This window comes from Sminthopsis crassicaudata, chromosome 3, assembly GCF_048593235.1.
Source record: "Sminthopsis crassicaudata isolate SCR6 chromosome 3, ASM4859323v1, whole genome shotgun sequence".
NCBI classification, from domain to species: Eukaryota; Metazoa; Chordata; class Mammalia; order Dasyuromorphia; family Dasyuridae; genus Sminthopsis; species Sminthopsis crassicaudata.
In genome coordinates this window covers 636188372-636208449 of record NC_133619.1, presented here as the reverse complement: position 1 = coordinate 636208449, position 20078 = coordinate 636188372, and positions in this window count along the sequence as shown.

Below are 20078 nucleotides of genomic sequence, written 5' to 3'. Positions count from 1 at the left end.
CACATCTCCTCCCCCATCTTTTCACTAGTCAACTCTTTACCAAGCAAGGGGCACACCTTGACACACCCAGTGCTACCTTCAAGTGAGGAAGGTGTCTTCTGGTCAGGGAGACCATCCCCTCCAACTGGCTCCATCAGTAGAACTAGGCCAGCTCAGAAAACCTCTCCAGGCAGGTGGCCATGGGGTCTCTGGCTGCTGCTTGGGCCACCTGGGAAAGAGGGATCCCAAAATGCCTTTTTTTCCCTGAGGTACTTGGGGTTAAGAGACTTTCCCAAGGTCACACAGCTCCAGAATGGATGTGACTGCATGTCCCTTCCTTGTCTCTCTCTTCTTCCCCTTGAAGGCCAGCTCTCCAGATGTGGTTCATGGCAGTGGGAATGTGTGTAGCATGTGTGGGGGGTGGGGTGGGGGTGGGGAGGGGGTGTTTATGTGAGTGTATGTGTATGTGTGAGTGGGGGTACCCAGGTTCCCATCCCTTCTCCCTGTCCGGGCCCTTCCTGACTGATGTACCTGAGGAGTCTGGGGGTGTCATTTACAGCTCTCCTTGAATGAAATCTGGATGAGTTGAGCCAGAATCAGATGATTTGGGATTTGGAAGGATCCACCATTCCTTGACTTCCATCCAAGCCCCAATAAGAAGGGGGGCCACTACCCCAACATATTCAGTGCATCCTCACCCAGCCTCTGCTGAAGGGGAAAAGGGAGGCTCCTTTCTTCTCCCATCAACCCCCTCCCCGCTAAACTGAGTCACATGACTCTCCCTTCCCAGCCCAGTCTGTGAGCTTTAGGATCTCCAAAGTAAAACTGACAGCTCTGGAGAGAGCTTTTTTCTGGGGGGGGGGGGCCTCAGGGGGGGGCCACCTCCTCGGGCTCTGGTCTCTTCATGGCCCCCTTTCTCCCACATCTAACTGGAAAAAGTCTTAGGAGGTCTGCTCTACTATTGTTAATTATCTAATGATCTAATTAAAACCAAGGAACTCCCTACTGGGGCAGGAGTGGGAGGAGTGGGAGTCTGGGTGAAACTCAGTCTCAGAGGGATTTTAACACACCTGACAGGCTCATGCCCTTCCCCCACTCCCGCAGGCTTCACTCCCCCACCCCCCTCCGATCTAGTTCTAGCCTCCCCGTCAGAGCTTCTCGGTCACTGGAGGCCCGGGTGTGGCTCTGGGAAGAAAGGGATTCACCTGCTGGTCCTGACTGGCAGGCAGACTCTCACCTGGAGCCCAGCCAATGAGCGCCGTGCTCTCCGCCTCCTTCCCTCCTCCTCCCCCCTTTCTCGCAGTCTGTCTCAGTGTGCCTGTGTCTCCTTTCTGGCCTCCCCATCTCTGTCTCTCTCCCTTCCCCCATCTCTCTCTGTCATTGTCTCTCTGCCTCTCTCCACCCCCTCTCATTTCTCTCCGTCTTTCTCTCTCTCTTCCTCTGTGTCTTCCTTGCCCTCTCACACACCCATAAGTACATTCTCACATTCATCTTATCTCACTTTCCTTCTCTCCTCTCTTCTTACTCCCCATACCTCTTCAATCTCTCTTCCTCTCCCACACATTTATTCTCCCACTCCACTTTCCTCTGTGTTCACTTCCTCTCTTCCCTTCCCTCTTTCCTCCTCCTCCTCTCTCCTCCTCCTCCTCCTCCTCCTCCTCCTCCTCCTCCTCCTCCTCTCTTTCCCCCCTCTCTCTGTCTCTCTTTTCTTTCTCTTTCACTCTTTCTCTCTCTTTCTCTGTGTGTCAGTCTCTCTCCCTTTCTCCCCCCTCTTTTTTCCCATTCACCCCCTCTCTCTCACGGGTACCCAGCTTCTCTCTAATTTTCTCTAATTACCATTTCTCCCCTTTCACATCTACCCCCTCCTGTCCGGGCAAGAGTGGTGAGGTTTGGGGGTTCAGAATGATTCCCTGGATATTTCCCAGCCCCTTCCAGCTGTACCCTGCCCCAGAGCCTCAGCTCCCAGCCTCCCCCGGATCCCCGGGCAGTTCCCTTGACTTTGGGGCCTTTCACGCCTCTCCTCCCACGTGGTAGGCAGCAGCCTTGGCCCCAGGCCAGGGGAGCTGAGCTTTCTTCCGTCCCTGGGGGCTCCTGGATCCAGCCAATCTCCCACTAAGCTGGGCCGGGCCGAGTGGGCTGGGCCGGCACCGCCTGCAGACCTGCCTGCCTGGGTACTGGGTAGGGGCTCAGCCCTGGGCAGGGGAGGCAAAGGGAAGGCTTGGCTGGGAGCCAGGGCCCTGGGAGGGCCAGCATGAGAACCCAGATCCAGAAAAACAGGCCCAGCCTGTCCGGGCTGCTGAGATGTGCCGGGGGCCCCTGGAGACTCAGCTCCCGCCCCCAGCTCAGAGGAGGTGCCCTGAGGTGAGGCCGGGGAGAGGGAGGGTCCCCTCGCCGGGAGGGCCACACCTTTGTCCTTGGCCTCCCTCCACACCCCAGTCCTTATCTCCCTCCCCTCCCCTCCCTACAATCTACTTCTGCTCCAATTTCCTCCAATCCCCTCTCTCCATCTCTGCCCACTTCCTTCTGTCCCCTCTCCTTCCCTCCTTTCTTATATCTGTCTGGGAGACCTCGGGGCAGAGTGGAGTCCAGAGGGCTTGGATTTGACTCTTGCCCCCAGACACTGATCAAGTCACTGGGCAGCTTCCTTCTCTGCCTAATGCAGGCTTTAGACTCAGTGGCTTTGACAACCCTCCCTGCTTCGGGTCTATGGCCCACCTCTACTGGGGGCTTCTCTCTTCTTCCCGCCACCACTGGGTCCTGGCCATTTACTGCCCTGGGGGGGGGAGCGGCTGGAAAGGCTGGTCTGAACCTCTGAGGGCGGGATCCCATGGAGGAGATGTTTGGGAGAAGTGAGAGACAGAGAGAGAGACAGAGACAGAAAAAGAGAGAGAGAAAGGGAGGGAGGGAGACAGAGAAAGAGAGGGGGGAAGGGAGGGAGGGAGATAGAGAGTGAAAGAGAGAAGGGGTCAAGTATCAAGGGGAGAGGCCAGGGGAGCGCCTCTAATTGTCTCAAGGGGAGCGTGGAAGAAAGCAGAGCCAGAAGATGAAAGCGCTGGGGTATTGGTGCCTTAAGTTAAGGGACAGAAAACAGGCTGCTGCCCTGGACAACGGAGAAGTCCCTGGTGACCTTAGAGTGACAGAGACAGAAATCAGATCGCCAGGGCCTGTGAGATGAGCCGGTGAGGTAGAGGACGAAGATGGCTGTAGAGGCTGGCGCTGAAGAGACAGAAGACGGGAGCTGGGGGCAGTGGGAGGGGGGCAGGGCAGAGCCGGGCAGCCCAGGCTTTGCCCCTCGGTGCTGACGATCCCCAGGATCCTTGGTGGGCCAGAAGCAAGTGCTTCTAGCACTGGGCAGTAAGGATCATTAACTGCCAGGAGAAGCTAAGGGAGGCCCGCCCCTCTCCTTCCAGCCCAGGACACCGTCCCCTCCCCCACAGTTTGGGCTCAGTGTGGGGTAAATCCCTGCCCCAAGAGCTTGTCTTAAAATGCTCTGGCACCAAATTGATAATTCCGGCTCCTATGCTGGTGGAGATTAGAGAAGGTTTAGGCAGAAGGAGAGCGAGCCATTGGAGATGAGAGGGGGGAAGGGCCAATCCTTGGGGCTGGGCTGGAGAAGGAACCTTCTGGGGTCCCATGAGACCCATCATCCAAGAGCCGGGCCATGGAAGCAGGGTGACCAGCTAAGTCTTTGAGTCTGGAGAGGAGGCCGGGTCCAGTGTGAGGAAGCAGTCACTCACCTGGACAGTGGGAAGAAAAGGGGGCTGGGGGGGGAAGAAGGGGTTTGAAAAATAAGAAGGTTTGGGGGGCCCGGCCAGGAAGCCGGGGGACAGGATGGCCAAGAGCAGGGGATCTGCAGGGTGGTAGCTGGAGATCGACAATCATGGTGCCTGGCTAGGGAAGGAATCCAGGGAATACAGAAGGAGAGGTGAAGGAGTCCACCTGAGGTCACCTCCAAGGTGAATCTCGGCCTCAGGTAATACTGGGGGGGGGGAAGGACTGGAAAGTGGGGTCTGAAAGGGGTTAGGAGCTTAGAGAAGAGCAATCCACCTCAGACATTGGCCATTCACAGCCTCCCTTCTCCTACACATCCAAACCCCTTTTCTCTAATTCCAGACAAGAGTAGGGGTACAAACACCCCCCAGAATCACTTCTGTGGCACTCCTGTGCAGTGATGAGACTTCAAGTCACCCCACATTTATATGTGCTGAACCCCCATTCTGTCTGGCTCCTGGGAGAGGCGTGAGATGGATTTGCTGACCCTTGGCTGGATCTTGGGGTCTATCTACAGGGGGGGGGATGGGAAATTGGCTGAGTTAGGCTAGATTCAGAGATAGTTCATCTGTCAGTCAGACTTTTGCTGAGGTGGGCGGAAGAGGATGAGGGTCCCCCACTTATCTTCTGGGCCCAAGCAATGACCAGGGTCAGGTAATGAGGTTGATCAGAGGACAGGAGAACCCCTGAGAAGGTGGGAATAGAGATAAGATGATCGAGGGGGGGGGTCTCCACTCTAGGTGATGGAAGGCTCAGGATTCTACATTCTCCAGGAAGAGCAGAGTTCAAAAGAATCATTATTTTTTTTTTTAGGGGAGGAAGGCCGGCTCCCAGATGTTCTAGAAGAGAAGGAACACTAGCCAGGGGCTGGGGAGTGGGGCCAGGATGCCTGCGGCCCAGGCAGAGGGCACCTCGAGGCCAGTGGAGGGGAGTAGGAGCCCCTCCTCCCTGCCCTCTCCAGAGTCAGGCAGGCCCAGGCTCCATAAATCAGGGGCAGTTAGTGGGAAAAAATCAGGTTCCAAGGCCAGACCCAGTGGGAGGCTGTGCTTTTGTAGTGTACGCTGGGCCTGGGGCAGCTTGGCCTTTATGGGGCACAGCAGGCCCTCCCTTCCCCCGCCTGCCATTTTTATCCTTGCCCTCCCTTCTCCCTGGAGCCCCAACAAAGGCCTCCAGATCCCTCTGTCTGCAACGGGCCATGTCTGCTCCCTCCCCAGGGACAATGGCCCAGGCTGGTGGCCCAGCTGTCACCAAGGTGGCAGCCAGACCATAAGGAGTGACCAGTGACCGGTTCCCGGGCCTTTGTCCCACCGGAGGAAAGGGAGGAGAGCGCAGGCCGCAGCCTTTCATCTGGCCCCCTTCAGGAGTCCTCTTCTTAAGTTCTTTCTCTCCTCTTTCTTTCTCTGTCCCTTCCCCTGTTTCTCTTTCTCTCCCTCTCTTTTCCTCTTTCACATTCCTCCTTTTCATCTTCCTTTTCAGCTTAGAGCTGAAGAAGCTTTAATGCTTTTCTGGGGCCAAAATCTCATTTTACAGGTAAAGAAACAGAAAGTTTCCTTCCCATGAACACCCTGGCAGTTAGCTGAGCAGTCGGGTTTCAAATTCTGCTCCACTGAGTACACGATACCCATGAATTCCACTATTCTCTGGAGGGGCCATCAGAGATTACTCTATTTCCCCACAAACCCCTTCAAGGAGGTAGCATTTAGTCTACTGTCCCCAGTCAGAGGTGAGCCCTGCCCATGGTCATCCATGCCAAGGAGCTGAGCCATAGCCTCCAAAGGGAAGATGTTCTCACATCCACAGATGCCGCTGAGCTTGGGAACGTGCCCCTGGTGTCCAAGGGAAGAACATGAAGGTCGGGGCAGCTGGTTTATCAAGGGGTGAACACCAAGTTCTTTCTTAAAATCAATTTAATTCAATTCAGAAAGCTAGTGTTAAGTAGCCACCCTATGTCGGGCACACAGAGGTAAAGGACAGATAGTTCCTGCCTTCAGAGAACTTGTACTCTACCAAGCTACTGAGCCTCATTCTTGCCATTCTGACAACGAGGAAGGAGAAGAAGGACTCACAGCAGCTAAAGTTCTACTGAAGCCTCCATCTTTCCCACCATCACAGCCTTCATTTGGACACAACTTTAAGGTTTGCAATTCCTTCTGACCAATTTCCCAGGAGAAGAGGAATATGATTCTCCCCATTTTTCAGAAGAGGAAACCTAGATATAGAGTGGTGAATACACTGGACGCCAGTCACGGCAAGCTCAGTGTGGAGTAGGGAGAAGAATGTGGGGCCAGAGTTAACAGAAATCAGTCTTTAAATTCTCCAAATCTAGTGTTAATTTCTGGCTTCCATTTCCTTAATTGTAAAATGATGTTTGTACTGGTCACCTCTCAGCTGGACTGTGGGTCCCCTAGCATCTTGTACCTAGGATGGAGGACAGTCTCAGACTCCTCTAGCAAAGGTCACTCAGTCATCCCGCTTTGCTCCAATCCTGCCTACCCAGCTGCCTGTTTTTCTGAGCTGACATTCATGGGATTATAGGATTCAAAGTTGGGTGGAGAGAATCTTAGAACTGTCAGGGCTGGGAGGCCCTTAGAACTGGGAATGTCATTTAACTTGCTTCAGTTTCCTCCTTTGTAAAATGGAGATAACAGCACCTATATCTCAGAATTGTTGGGAATATCAAATGAGATAATAATTATAAAGTACTTCTATATAAATGGTAATGGCCACAATTATTACCTGTGTCTGTGTCAATCAATTAAATGAAGTGCTTACTATGTGCTGTGTACAGTGCTAAAGGCAGAGAATAAAATTTTTAAAAGACAGACATTCCTTATTCTCAAAGAATTTACACTCTAACAGAGAAAGACAAGACATAAAAAAGAACTGACAAAGAAGTGGGGAAGATATCAAAGGCATAGGGGGGTCCCAAAGATTGCATGTATGTGTATCAATGTCTATATTAATTTGTGTCTGTATCTGTGTCTATGTGTTCAGATCTATGTCTATATCTTTGCATCTGTGTCTGTCTAGATCTATAAATATATCTTAGAGTCTGTATTTGTCTGTGTCTGTATCTGTGTCTATATCTTTGCATCTGTGTCTGTGACTAGATCTATGTCTATGTTTTGCATCTGTGGCTGTATTTGTGACTGTATCTATATCTTTATGTCTATGTCTATTTCTAAACGTATGAATAAATCTTTGGATCTGTGTCTATGTCTATGCCTAGATCTATTTCTGAAACCATATCTCTGTGTCTCTACCTATATCTATGTTTATATCTTGGAGTTTGTGTCTATATCTGTGTCTATTATTTAGGTGTGCAACTTTGAGTCTGTGTCTATATCCATGTCCATATCTTTGGGTCTATGTCTGTGTCTGTACCTACATTTATGTCTATATCTTTGGGTCTGTGTCTATATCCATGTCCATATCTTTGGGTCTATGTCTGTATCTGTGTCTATATCCATGTCCATATCTTTGGGTCTGTGTCGGTATCTGTGTCTCTACTTACATTTATGTCTATATCTTTGCATCTGTGTGTGTATTTGGGTTTATGTCTGTGTCTATACCTATGTCTATATCTATATATTTGTCTGCCGACTCCTGGCCAATAGCTAGAGCCTCTTATGCCAAGAAATATATAGAAAACAATTGGGAACTCCCTTCTCAAATTGCAGAGTGCAACCGATCTACAATTTAATAAATCAATCTGCTTAGAGCTGCCTGAGTCAGAGAAGTGAAGTCACTCACCCCTGCCCCCACAGCCAGTAAATAAGTCAATTCTGGCCCGATGTCAGGAAACACCTGCTAACCATGAGGCAGTGAGTCCCTCCCCCTGCAGGTTTTCAGACTGAGGATGGATGATGGACTCCTTTTTGAATGTGGTAAAGCAGGAATGTCCTTCAGGTGTGGGCTGGACTGGATGCCAGCTCCAAAATCTGTGATTCTGGAAGTCTTTACCGTATAAATGGATTTTCCAGCACCTGGTCTGCTCTGGCTGGGCTGAGGCTGGCCTCCTGAGGCTGCAGAGCTTGGGGAGAGCTGTATCTGCGCCCCCAGGAGCTCCCAGTTGAGCCAGCCCTAGAGGCTCCATCTGATCAACTGAGCTTGGCTGCCTAGTGACTTAGCCACAGAGGTCATGTGTTAAAGTCAGGACTCAACCCACAAATTCTCCCTGCTCGAGAATCTTGGAGGAAGAATAAAGGGTCCTCTCAGAATCACAGAACGGAAGAGTTGGGGTCCAGAGAGGCCACCTACCCTGACCTCCTTGGTTTACAGATGAGGAAGCTCGGACCCAGAGAATTTGCATAACTGGGTGCCCGGGGTCACCCATTTACTAGTGAGAACCAGGATTTTAAACCAAGACAGTTTCCCTGACTCAAAGGCCTTTGTCACTGTCCCAAGTGACTCCTCCAGCTTGATGGAACCAGGAAAAGTGAGATGGGACAAAGGAGGCAGGGAGGCCTTTGGAAGAAGGGAAGAAGATCCATGGAAGAATGGCATCTGGCGGAGGCTGAGATTGAGCTATGGTGGACCAAGCTAATTGAATGTCTGCACTAATGTGGTTCTGTGAGTCTGGGCTTCCACCCCTGAGGAACGGTCAACTAGTCCAGGCTGGAAAATGGAAGTCAGAACTCTTGGACCCATCGAGCCGGCGTGTGGCTGCTGTACTTGGGCAAGACAGAGTCAGCCTCAGTATGATGAGGATAATAATGATAATAATAAAAGAGGAATTCTGGTTGGGAACATTGAGGACCATCCCCCACACTTTCCTCTGTCAGGTTTTTATGAGTAGGGTGACACTGGAAACTGATGATTGGGGTTCCCTGAGCCACGCTGTGCCATTGTTGGGAGGGCAGCAACATCTCCAGATGGGGGCCTGCGGATGAGATGGAGCCGGTACCGTCAGCTCAGGGGTCTGGGAATAGTTGGCAAGCTGGCCTGAGCACAGGATTACTCTGTTGGTGCTTGTTACCAAGGATGGGGGAGAGAAATAAGAATGTGGTTGCCCCCCCCCCCCCAAAGCAGCAGGTGTGACCAGGGCCTCAGTGGTTCATCCACAGTGTCCAATCCAAAGAACTCCCTTTGTTAATAGGAGAGTCCCAGGAGAATCAGGGAGGATGTGGGTCCCAGCCCCATCCTCTCCCAGCTCAGGGTCCAATTCCCTACTCCCCCTGTGATTCAGAGCCTCTGTCTGAGCACTAGCAAGGGGTGGAACCAGGATGGTTCCTGAGGAAACTGAGGAGAGAACTAGGAGGGAGGCAGTTGGGGCTCCCAGGCAGCAGACAGCAGGCCACACACGCTGCCCCCCCATCCCCAGTTACAGCATTTGAAAAAAAAAATCCACATGTGCTTTGTTTCATCGAAAAAATAAAGTTGTTTTTACAAACATCCAGTAATGTCAGGGCCATTGCTGTGAGAGAAAGAGGGCTCTGGGAAGTGGCGGGGACTTAGTCCCTTCCCCTTCAGTTCTTGTCCCACAGTTTGAAGAACTGGGGACTGAGAGCCCCCCTCCCTGTGATTCCTATGATTGATGCTCTAGGCATCCCTAAGGTGGGGGAAGGGTAGGATTTTTCCCAGAATCCTTTAAATATCTAGAATAATGATGAGATTCCTGGTATTGGAATCGACAAATTAGAAGAGATTCTTCCAATCCTAGCTTTTTATAGAGCAATGGGGTCATACTCAGTGACCTTCAAAGCTCCATCACTGTCTTTACAGAGTAGGACTACTGAGGCCCATAAAAGTCACATAGTCAGCTTGAAGGGCAAAGTCAGCACTGGGATTCAGGACTCCAGTCTTTCAGCTCCCCACTCCCCTCTTCCTCATCCCAGCACTGATCTGTCTTTACCTGTAGTCCCAGAACTGACTCTGATTTCAGCCACCCCTTGGGGTACAGCCAGAAGATTTGGAAATGATTGGGGTTAAGAAAGAAGGGGAAGAGAGTAAGCAGTTGTTTCATTTGGTCCTCACAGCAATCCTAAAAGGTAAGTGCTATTGGTATCACCATTTTACAACTGAGGAAACTGAGGTAAGTACTAAGTCTGGCCAGAGGGAATGCAATTTTTTAAAAAATTATTTTTAATACACATTGCTTTGTGAATCATGTTGGGAGAGAAAAATCAGAGCAAAAGGGGAAAAGCAACTCTTTTTTGAATGCAAACACTGATCCTGACACATTAGCAGCCTGAGCAGACAGTCATCCCAGAGATGGGCGGCCATAAGGAAAGGGACTGCCTCTGTCTGGGCCCTCCCCAAGCCGGGTCTCTCCCTCCTGGGTCTGTCTCTCACCCAGCTCTCTCACTCAAAAGCCGTGAAAGGTGACCCCCCCTCCCCCAAAGCATCCAGGAGGGAGAGAAGCGTGGGCTCTGTCCCTCCCCCATCCCAGCCTCTTCCCAAGCTCCTGCCTGCCGCCTAGGCCAGAAGGGGACAGGTGTGATAAAAGGGGGGATCATCCCTGAGCTGGTGGGACTGCCAGGCCCTTCCTCCCGGTCCCCCACCCCCAGTCTGAGCCTCTGTGGGTGGGGAGCTGGAGCAGGCAGGCGGAAATCCAGGGGGAGAGGATATTCTGGGCCCCAAATCGGGATGTGGAGAGAGAGGGATGGAGCGTGGGGGTGATAAATCCGGACCCTTTGTGGGGTGACAAAGAGGGGAGGGCCGAGGCCCATTAACGGGTCACAGTGTCCCACCCCCTCCTCAGTCATTCCCCAAGCATTTATGAGGGCTTCTCGATGCCTTTTCCCATGTCTGCTTTGCTTGTTTATTTCCTCTCCCCTCCCCACCCCCATCACCTCTCCTCTCCCCGGGGCCTGGTCTCTTCTTCCCCAGAGAAGATCTGAAAATGGAAGGGAGCTTTCTCAGGCCCTCCACCCCCCTCTTTTTGCAGAGGAGGAAACCGGACGGCAGCTGGACTGAGCAACAGGCTGGAGAACACCGCCTCCACATTCTGGCTGTGACTGGGCAAGTCACCTCGCCTGTCTGCCTCAGTTTCCTCAGTTGTAAAAAGGCCGGCAGTAAGAGTGCTGTTGTGAGCATCAGGTAATATCTGTAAAGAGCTCAGCCTGGACCCGGCACACAGAAGGCTCACTCCCTTCTCAGCACCCCTTTGTCCAAAGTAGCACGCAGATGGCACCAGAATCTGAGCTGCCCCTTGTGCCCTGAGCCCTGACTGGGGGCTCATCTTCCCACCTCGGGCGTTCTCCACATCACATCGCCTCCAGCTTTCTGCCCCATCTCCTGTGACTGTCTCTCTTCTCATTTCCTCTCATTCTCTCTTTCTCTCATTCTGTTGCTCCTCTTTCCTCTTCTCCCTCTCATTTTCAGTCTCTCATTGTTTCTCTGAATCCCTCTCATTTTCTCTCATCCTCCCTCTCATTGTCTTCTTTTTTTCATTCTCTCATTTCCTCTTTCTCTCGTTCTCATTCTCCCTCGTTCTGTCTCTCCTTCTCTCTTCCTCTTTCCCTCTCTGTTTCTTTTCTTATTCTCTCTTCTTTCTCCTCTTTTCCCTCTCTGCTCTCATTCTCTCTTTCTCTGCTCCCCCTTCCCCCTCTCTCTGTCTCTCCTCCTTTCTCTATCTCTGTCTCTCACTCCGTTTCTCTTCGCTCTCTCCCCTCCTCCCCCTCTCCCTGTCCCTCCCCCCCCTCAGTCTCAGTCTCTCACTTCAGCCTCTGCCCTCAGCTCATAAATAAGGCCGCCCCGCCCCCCGCCCCCTGGAGGAGATTTACATGTGATTGGAGTTTAATGGGGCCCAGCAGGCCCGCCAGCAGGTCGCCGGGGCAACCAAGCCTTTCTCCAGGTTTTCAACAGCCTGTGAGCGGCTGTCGGAGGCCAGTCCCAAGGCCAGCCCGGCCCTGCCGGCCCCTGGGGGGTCTCGGGGCCCGGAGGCCTTGCCCAGCCCCGCCTCCGGCCGGGGGGAATTCCCTCCTTTTTGATCCCGGCCGGGACTCCCACAGATGCCCACAGCCACCCACAGATGATGCAAACGCACACAACCCCGACCAGAGCTGCCCCCCCCCGCCAGCAGGCCCACGGACACAGGTGCCGAGGAAGCCTCAAATACACGCGCGCGCCCGATCCCACCGAACCCCCCGTGCAGGGCAAAAGCATCCCCAGCTACAGGAACCTCTCGTGCACAGCCACGGACACGCGCAGCCACGGACGCTAACGGGCGCCCGAGCACCCGCAGACGGCGGTGCCCGCGCATCCCCACGCCCGGTGGGCCTCAGACTCGCCGCCGCGTGGGCCGGCCGCACGTGGTCCCGCTCACGCCCAGATGCCCGGCTGAGGGTGGGGGGGGGGCGGCCCTTACGGACACCTTTTTCTCCTCCGTTCCCCCATCACTTCCTTCCCCTCCCTGCCCACTTTTCCGGAGTCTCGGGGGGCGTCTCCGGGTCACCTCAGTCTCCCACCCCCACCTCCGGGCCAGGCGCCCTCAGCCTCGCTGGGGAGAGGGGGAGGAGGAGGGGGGGGCGAGCGGACTATTTTTATCTGAGCTTTTGTTCTCCAGACTTTTCCTGCTGAATAATGTATGAAACACCTTCCCAGCCGCCAGCCAGGGCGGGGCGTAGGGGAGTGGGAGAGCCGGAGGAGCCGGGCTTCCGAGCGCTGAAGTGCCGGGGGTCCGCCCGGGGGCCCACTAAGCTGCCCCGGCTGAAAATGCCCTTTCGGCGGTGGGATCCTCAGCCGGACCCCGGCGCCCCCTCCCCCAAGCCTGCCGCCCTTCCCCCCTTCCCTGCCGTTTTCCGGGGCAGTAGTTATGGGCGCTATGGGGGTGGCGCTCTTCTAAGGGGAAGGTCTCCCTCCGCCCGACGCCCCCTCCCCCTCACCGCAGCCCCCCTCTCCTCCAGGCACGGGGCCTCGGACTCTAATCCACAATCCGCCTCCCCCCGAAGTGTGCCCTCCACAGCCATTAGCACTTTCTGAGGCCGGCGGAATCATCAAACCCCAGATCCGGAGCCTGAAGGGACCTGCCCCGGGACCGCGGCCTGGAGAGGCGAGGAACCCCGCGGCTTCCCGATTCAGCTGCCTTTTTTTTTTTTTTTTTTTTTTTAATTTAACACTAGAGGAAATCGAGACAGAGCCATTAACTGAATTATGAAACCAGCCCCAGCCATTTACGAGCTGTTGGGACCCAGAGCGAGGAACTTGAACCTCAGTCTGTCTCGTCTGTAAAATGGGAATAGTAGTATTTCATCTCCTCGGGTTGTAGCGGGGATCAAGGGAGAAAATAGGAAGCGTTTGGCAACCCCAGAGCTGGGTATAAATGCTAACGATCGTTATCATTCTTCCTGAAGTGAGGATGAAATAGGATGCTTAGCCCGGCACATAGTAGGTGCTATATAAATGCTTATTCTTCTACTGACTGTTCCGTTCACCATCACCTCATTCCTTTTCTAGCCCCGATTCTCCCCAAAATTCAGTTTTCTCCCTAGATCTAAGCGAAGGCAGGGTAGAAACCCACAATTCTCAGTCCCTTCTGCGCCTTGGGCCCTGGAATGGAGGAAGGATACAGAAGTACCCTCCATCATCCCTTTTGTGCCCCCGGAGATTGCCAGCAATAGAGAGACTTTTGTTTAGTCTATTTCTTTATATATATTATTTTATTTTTCCAAATACATGCAAAGATTCCCTTGTGAAACCTTGTGTTCCAAACTTTTTTTCTGCTCCCCCCCCCCCATAGAAAGCAATGGGATAAAGGTTAAAACGTGCAATTCCAGGGAACCCGAGCCAGACAAAGTCCCTGAGTTCAAATCCAGCTGCTGCCATGTATTTATTCATTGTGATCTTGGGGGAAATCGCTTAAGGTGTCTGAGTCTTTCCCCTCTTTTATAAAAAAGAAATCACCCCAAGAGCCCTTTCTGTTCTAACTCCATCTCGAAAACTTCCCAGAACTTTCTGGAGCAATGAAGAACCTAAGCCTGAGGAATAAGCTAGGAGCTTCCACTTCTGTCTGATTCATGGCCACCGCCCTTTAGTGCTGACTTTGGGGGGTCCCATCTAAGGGGCGCTGACCTTCCCTCCTCTGCTTGTGTTTCAGAAAATGGGGAAACCGAGGTAGAGTTCTCAGGGAGCAATCCTAGAATTCGAGATGCTTCCCTCTCCCTCCTCCAAGTCCTAGGGCATGGACACGGAAATGGAATAGATTTTAGGATAGCTGTATGAGCCTTGCAAGCAGGAGGACCAGAGTTCAAATCCACCCTCAGGTATTATTTAGTTAGGTAACTCCAATTGTCTCCTAAAAAACACAAGTTTAAAAAGGAAATCTACCTTTCAAAGCTGGAAGAGAATTTGGATCTTGTAGACTCCATTTTATAGATGTTGAAACTGAGTCTCATAGAAGAAATTTACAGGTTTCCCTATCTCTGAGAATCCTGACTTTGAAATCTCTTCAACTCCATGAAAAGTCCTCCCTATGGAAGGTGCTCCCCCCTGCCTCCCTAACCTTTTTTTTTCACATTGCTCCCCTTCACACACTGGTCTCTGTCCCGTCCAAGTAGCTTATTACTTTCTCCAGACTCCTATGTCTTTGCATACTCTGTGTGGCTCCTCTCATAGAAGAGTCTCCAGTATCAGTCAGTCAATCAATAAACATGTATTAAATCCCTACTGAATACAAGCCCTGCCCAGGGGCCCTAAACTCTGGAAATAACCCCAGATAGTCCCTGGCCCCGAGGAATTATGCCAAATAAAAATGCAAATGAGTACATAAAACGCGATAAAGACAAGATAATTTAGCGATAATAAAGGCTAGAAGGTCCTAGAATTAAGACAGATCCGGAAAGATTTCTTATAGCAAGAAAATGGGATTTTAGCTATAAGAGGCCTCCCTTTAAAAAAAATTTTAATTGTAAAAATTGTTTCCAATGGCTTAAATTTCCAATGAATCTTTTGTCTTTATATCACCTACATTTCCCAGTGTATCCTAATCCCTTCCCCTCCCAGAGAGCTATAAATCAAAAAAGGGGGAAAAAAAAACATTTCAGCAAAACCATACACTACCTCCAGTCAGACCATAGTCATTTATTTACATATGCCCCAAACTCAACTGCTGTACCCTGTGTTCCACACTCAGAGACCCCCCACTTCTTAAAATAAAGCTGGGACTGCCTTCTCATCCACCATTCTCATTTCCCAGGACTCAATTGTTTCAACCATTTCCTTGTTCTGTCCTTATTTGAGGTCCAAAGCCCCTTCAAATCGTGTTTCCTAGGTTTGTCTTTCACCTTGTTTTCTTACTCCCCCAGAGTTTTGTCTTCTCTCCTCCCTGAAATGACTTTTTCTTACTTTCAATACTTTTTAAGCTTCTGCTATGGATCCCAGAAGAAGGTATTTTGGGATTTAGACTCTTCCTGTAAGGCTGTATGTACTCAACAAGGACCCGCAGAAATTGTTCTTGCTCCCTAGCTAACTTCTATTAACTTATACTTGAAGATTCCCTTCCTGAAAATAAAGCCTCCTTCTAGAGGGCAGGGCCCAGGTGTGGGCACTGGGTATAAGGGGAACTGCAGAACCAAAGTTCAGAGGCGAAAGGGTTCTTCCCGTGCTCCCCTTTGGCTGCTGTCTGACACAGTCTGCCAGTACCTGGATGGCTTTGCTATTGCTGAGGGGGGTGGGGGGTTTCCTGCTCCTAGTCAGCCCACCCCCCCTTTCCCCCTATGTCCCCCCTGCAAAGCAGGGCCCTGGCCCAGTGTGGGGGAAGTGGCTGTGGGCCCTGCCACTTGGAGACTTGTTCAGCACACTCACTTCTGTCCCATCTCCATCAAGAGTTATTAACTTGGGGTCCGAAAACATAGATTTTTAAAAATGATTTAAAAATAAGCGACATCATTGCGTTTCACCATTGGCTTCCCTCCTAATCCCAGCCATTTTTTTTAGTAAAAGGGTGGTTTTCAGAAGGAGCCCACAGACTTCACTCCCACAGCCCCTCCTGGTCAGGGCCCAGAAAGGGCTCAGGCTCCAGACCCATCATTCTGGGTGCCCGAAGGGGCCCTTCCCCAGACCGAGGCGAGGAGAAGGCCTTTCTCTTCCCAGTTCCCACAGCAGCAGGAGTTGGAGCTGGCCCAGAGGCCTGGCCTCCGGGAGCTCACCCAGGCCCCAGCTGTCAGGAGCCTCTCCCTCTTGGCATCTGGTCAGCTCCCTTGTGACACCGAGGCTATCCTGATTTAACTTTTCCTGAGCTTTTCCAATCCAGGCGGCAGCTCTGAAAGGACTGGTGTTGGGCTGCCTCTGAAAGCCTCCTCTTCCCCATTCTTGCCTCCCCCGTGGCCTCCCCAGCTGTGAAAATGCCAGGCTTTGGATGGGAAAATGTAGCTGAGAAAGTCTGAGTCAACTCATTCCAGAGCAAGCCTGAGCTTGTGCCCCTTCCCGGCCCGGCCCGAGCCCTTCAGGACCTCCCCCCTCAGCTCCCCACGTGGCCGGAGTTCACAGGGACTGAGGTGGCCCTGAACCCAGGTGTCCTGGGTGGAGACTCCCACGCCCTGCCACTGGGGAGCCTTCATCTCCTGGGTGAAGCAGCTGAGCCTCTGGAGAGCTCCAGGGCTGGACTGGATCTGGGAGGCAGCTAGGGAAAGATCTGTCAAGCTGTCCCCTCCATCTTTCCTTAGGCTGGAGAGGGATTTTAATGGACTTTCTGGGAATCTCGACTTGACAGGGGCCATGGGAAGCTGGGGAGAAGGAGGGGGAGCTCCCAGAGCAGGGTTTTCTCCTTCCCTCTGAGAGAGAGAAGGAAGCATTAGCCCCCAGGGAAGGGCTATCCCCGTGCAGGGGAAGGGCTGGGGGAGGTTGGCAGGCACAGACAGGATGACCCCGAATCCTCTGTGTCTGGGCTGTGTGTGACTCAGAGGCAGATCTGGCCTCCCTCCCCAGAGACCTTTGCTCGTCCTTGGGTGGCCTGTGGGTCCCCACCCACCCAACCAATTGCCCAATCAGTTCCTCCCAGACCAGCCTCGGTGTCTGGAGGGAGGGGGCAGGAGGAATCTGGCTTTGGTTAAATAAGGACAATAAAATAGCACCGGGAAGCTGGGGGCCCGGAGGCTGGGGGCACTGACTGTGTGCAGATGATCTGACAAGGGACTGATTTCCCAAGAAGGAGGAAACAGGGTGGACTTTGTTTGTAGGGTCCTTAGTTGGGTTTATTTCCTCCTAGAGGCCCTAGGGAGATAAGTCCAAGTTGGGGGGGGGGGAGCTGAGAAAAATCCAAACCACACCCTAGCTTGACGGAAGTGGGGGAAAAATCTGGGCCTTTCTAACCCAGGTCCCGACCTGCTGACTTCTAGTGCCTCCCCCTAGCCCTCAGGTCCTTTCCAGTGGTGGTCAGAGGTTCCTCAAAGTCCCAGCTCCCCATGCTGACCAGCCACCTTCCCCCTTCCAGCGACAGGGACCACCAAAGCCTTCTCCAGCCTCTCTATTTCTTGGCACCACTCGCTGCTCAGGCCCTTTCTCCCAGTCATCTGGGACCTCTCTGCCTCTTCCAGGCCCAACTAGATCCAATGGGCCTCAGGTTCTAGACCTGAACTGGACCTGGGTCTGGACTTGGACATGATCTTGAGTTCAGGGGGTAAGAAAGTCCCTCCAGCCTGGATCACTGATCTTTCTAGCTCCACCCTTGGCAAATAGTCACTCCTCAGGCTCCTCCCATTGGGGGAGGGTCAATGACATTCCCCCCACCTCCAGGCCCTTCCCTCAGTAATCAATGACTTTTAGACCCTTCTATCAACAGACCACTCAGGCTCCTCCCTCCAGTGATAATGTAATCTTTCAGGCTCCTCCTACCAGAAATCATTGACCTCTCTGGACACCCCCTCTATCCTTTCAGGCTCCTCCTACCAGAAGTCAATGACCTCTCTGACCTTTCCCACTAGAGGTCAATGACTTCTCAGGATCCCCCCTTCAGTGGTCAATGAGCAAGACTCCCCCTTCAGTGGTCAATGATCTCTGAGGGCCTTCCCACCAATGCTCAATGACCTCTCAGGACCCCCCTCCAGTGGTCAATAATCTCTGAGGCCCCTTCCACCAGTGGTCAATGACCTCTCAGGCTCTTTCCTGGTCAGGTGTCTTTCAGGTCTCCCTTGACCACTGAAGGCTTCCCTTTGAATCAGCAGTTCTCCTCAGGCCTTTGCCTCCTGGGCTCACTCAGGACCTTTGCCACCAGTGATCCCTTTCTGAGTGAGAGGTCATCTTTAGGCTGCCCCTCAGTGACCAAGGAGCTCTCCGCTCACACTCCTCCTTTATCTGTCTGGCACCCTGTTTCCCTACTGACAGTTATTTGTCAGGACCTTCCCAAGGCCCTTCCTTTCCTGATCCAAGCCTTAGTTTCCCTTTCCCTTTTTCCAGGGAATGAACAAAAGACCATGAGGAACTTCTCCAGGGTGGACAGAGTTTGGGGACCTCGGTTCCTCACACTTTACTTTTTTGCAAGCCAAAGGGGAGAACTGACCCTGTTTTTCTTGCTCTAGGAACTTGTTTGAACATCACTGGACTGGTGAAATTCCTAACTTCCTTTCTGGCAGCCTCAGTTACCTGTCCTGTGAAATGGGACAAGGCTAAAAGTCCACAGTTAGCTGGCCAGCTTTTAGGGAGTCAGGGAGTAGATAACTAGTCGTTTATTAGGGAAAAGTAGATTTGAGAAGGCAAGAGTGGAGCAATCAGATAGATAGAAGTCAGGGGACCTGGAGACCCCACCTGTGTGACACTGGGGAAGCCATACAACTCCCTTTGCCTCCATTTCTTCATCCATTAAGAGAAAATAGTTGGATTAGATGATGACCATAAGGTCCCTTGCAACTCTCATTGTAGGTTTCTTTCCATCAGGAAGCATTTAGTAAATGCCCACTGTATACTCCGCTCCTATAGGCCCTGTGCTAAATACTGGAAATACAGACAAAAAGCACTTCCTTTCATTCTGAAAGGGCCAGACCTGGGCCTTTCTGCCTAGTTGGCTCTGGAGAAAACTTTGGCTGGGCGATCCTCCCCTGCCCCCCATTTCCAACAAAGCTCGTTTCCGAAGCGTCCCCAGCCAAAAGTCTGGTCTGGGAGAGCTTATGGGCCAAGAGGAACAGTGGCTGGAGGCTAGTCTCCTGAGGTGAGTCCTTTGTGGGATCCTGGGGGAAGATGAAAGGGGCTGGGGCCAGACTCCTGGATACTGACAGGGTGACATCAGAGTTTCTGTCCCAGAAGGGAGACTAACCCCCCCATCATATGGCGGGGGAGGGTCAGCTTGGGGGAATGATTACCTCCTGTCACACAGTGAGGATCTCACCCCCCTGAGCTTGGAGTTCCACTCCCTCACCCTCCATGACCTCAGTTTCCCCTCAACTCCCCAGTTTGGATTTTTTTTTTTTCTTTATCTCTGTGTCTAGACCAGGAGACGGAGAAACAGCTTTCCCAGTGAAACTGGAAACCAGGCCCCTTGACACAGAGTTAAATATAGGCGGGCTGAGGATTGAGTCTCACCATGAGCAGAGGGGGGGAAATCTCTGTACACTAAAGTGGATTCCTCACCTGTCCTCCTCACTCAGCAGGGCCCTCCTCCCCCCAACCTTCATCCCTGGGGGCCCCCACTGCCCCTGAGAAATACCTACCCCACACCCAGCCTGGAGCAGCTGTTTCTTACTGGTGAATAATTTTCCCAGAAACACCTCCCTGCTCTATGTCATGGCAGTCCCTCCTTACTCTGACTCCTGGCAAGGAGCAGAGAAACTCCCTTCCTATTCCCAAGGTATGACAGCTAATGTTTAGCTTTTCAATGGGACTCTTTGAATTATCTCACCACCCAGGCTGGCCCACAATTCTCTAATTCTATCCTTTCAGGAGAACCCAGACTCCCCTCTCTCAGAATATTCTTCTCCCAGAAGACCCTGGGGCTGGACCACCCTCAGTAGCCTTGAACTCCATAGGGAGCTTCCAGGAATAGAACCTTGCAAATAAGGATGGAAAGTTACCAGCCTGACCCCAGGCCAGTGTTTCTGAGATTATTCCTTCCATCTCCCATCTTCCCTCCCCACTTCTTTGGAAAAGGAATTAGGGTTCTTTTTTTTTTTTTTTTTTTTTTTAATCATAGACTACTTTGGCAGTGTGGTGAAGCCTAGGGACCCCTTCCCAGAATATTGTCTTTAAATGCGTTATGCCTAGGATTATAAAGGAAGCCAATAATAATGATTCCCACTTTTACCCTCCATCCAAGTTCTGGGATCCCCATGAAATCTACTCCGGTATGGAGACCCCAGATGAAAAACTTGGAAGAAGTCTGTCAGACTAAGAGAGGACCTGAGAGGTGATAGGTCACTGGGAGGAGGGACCTGAGAAGTGGCTGCAAAACCAAAAGGAAG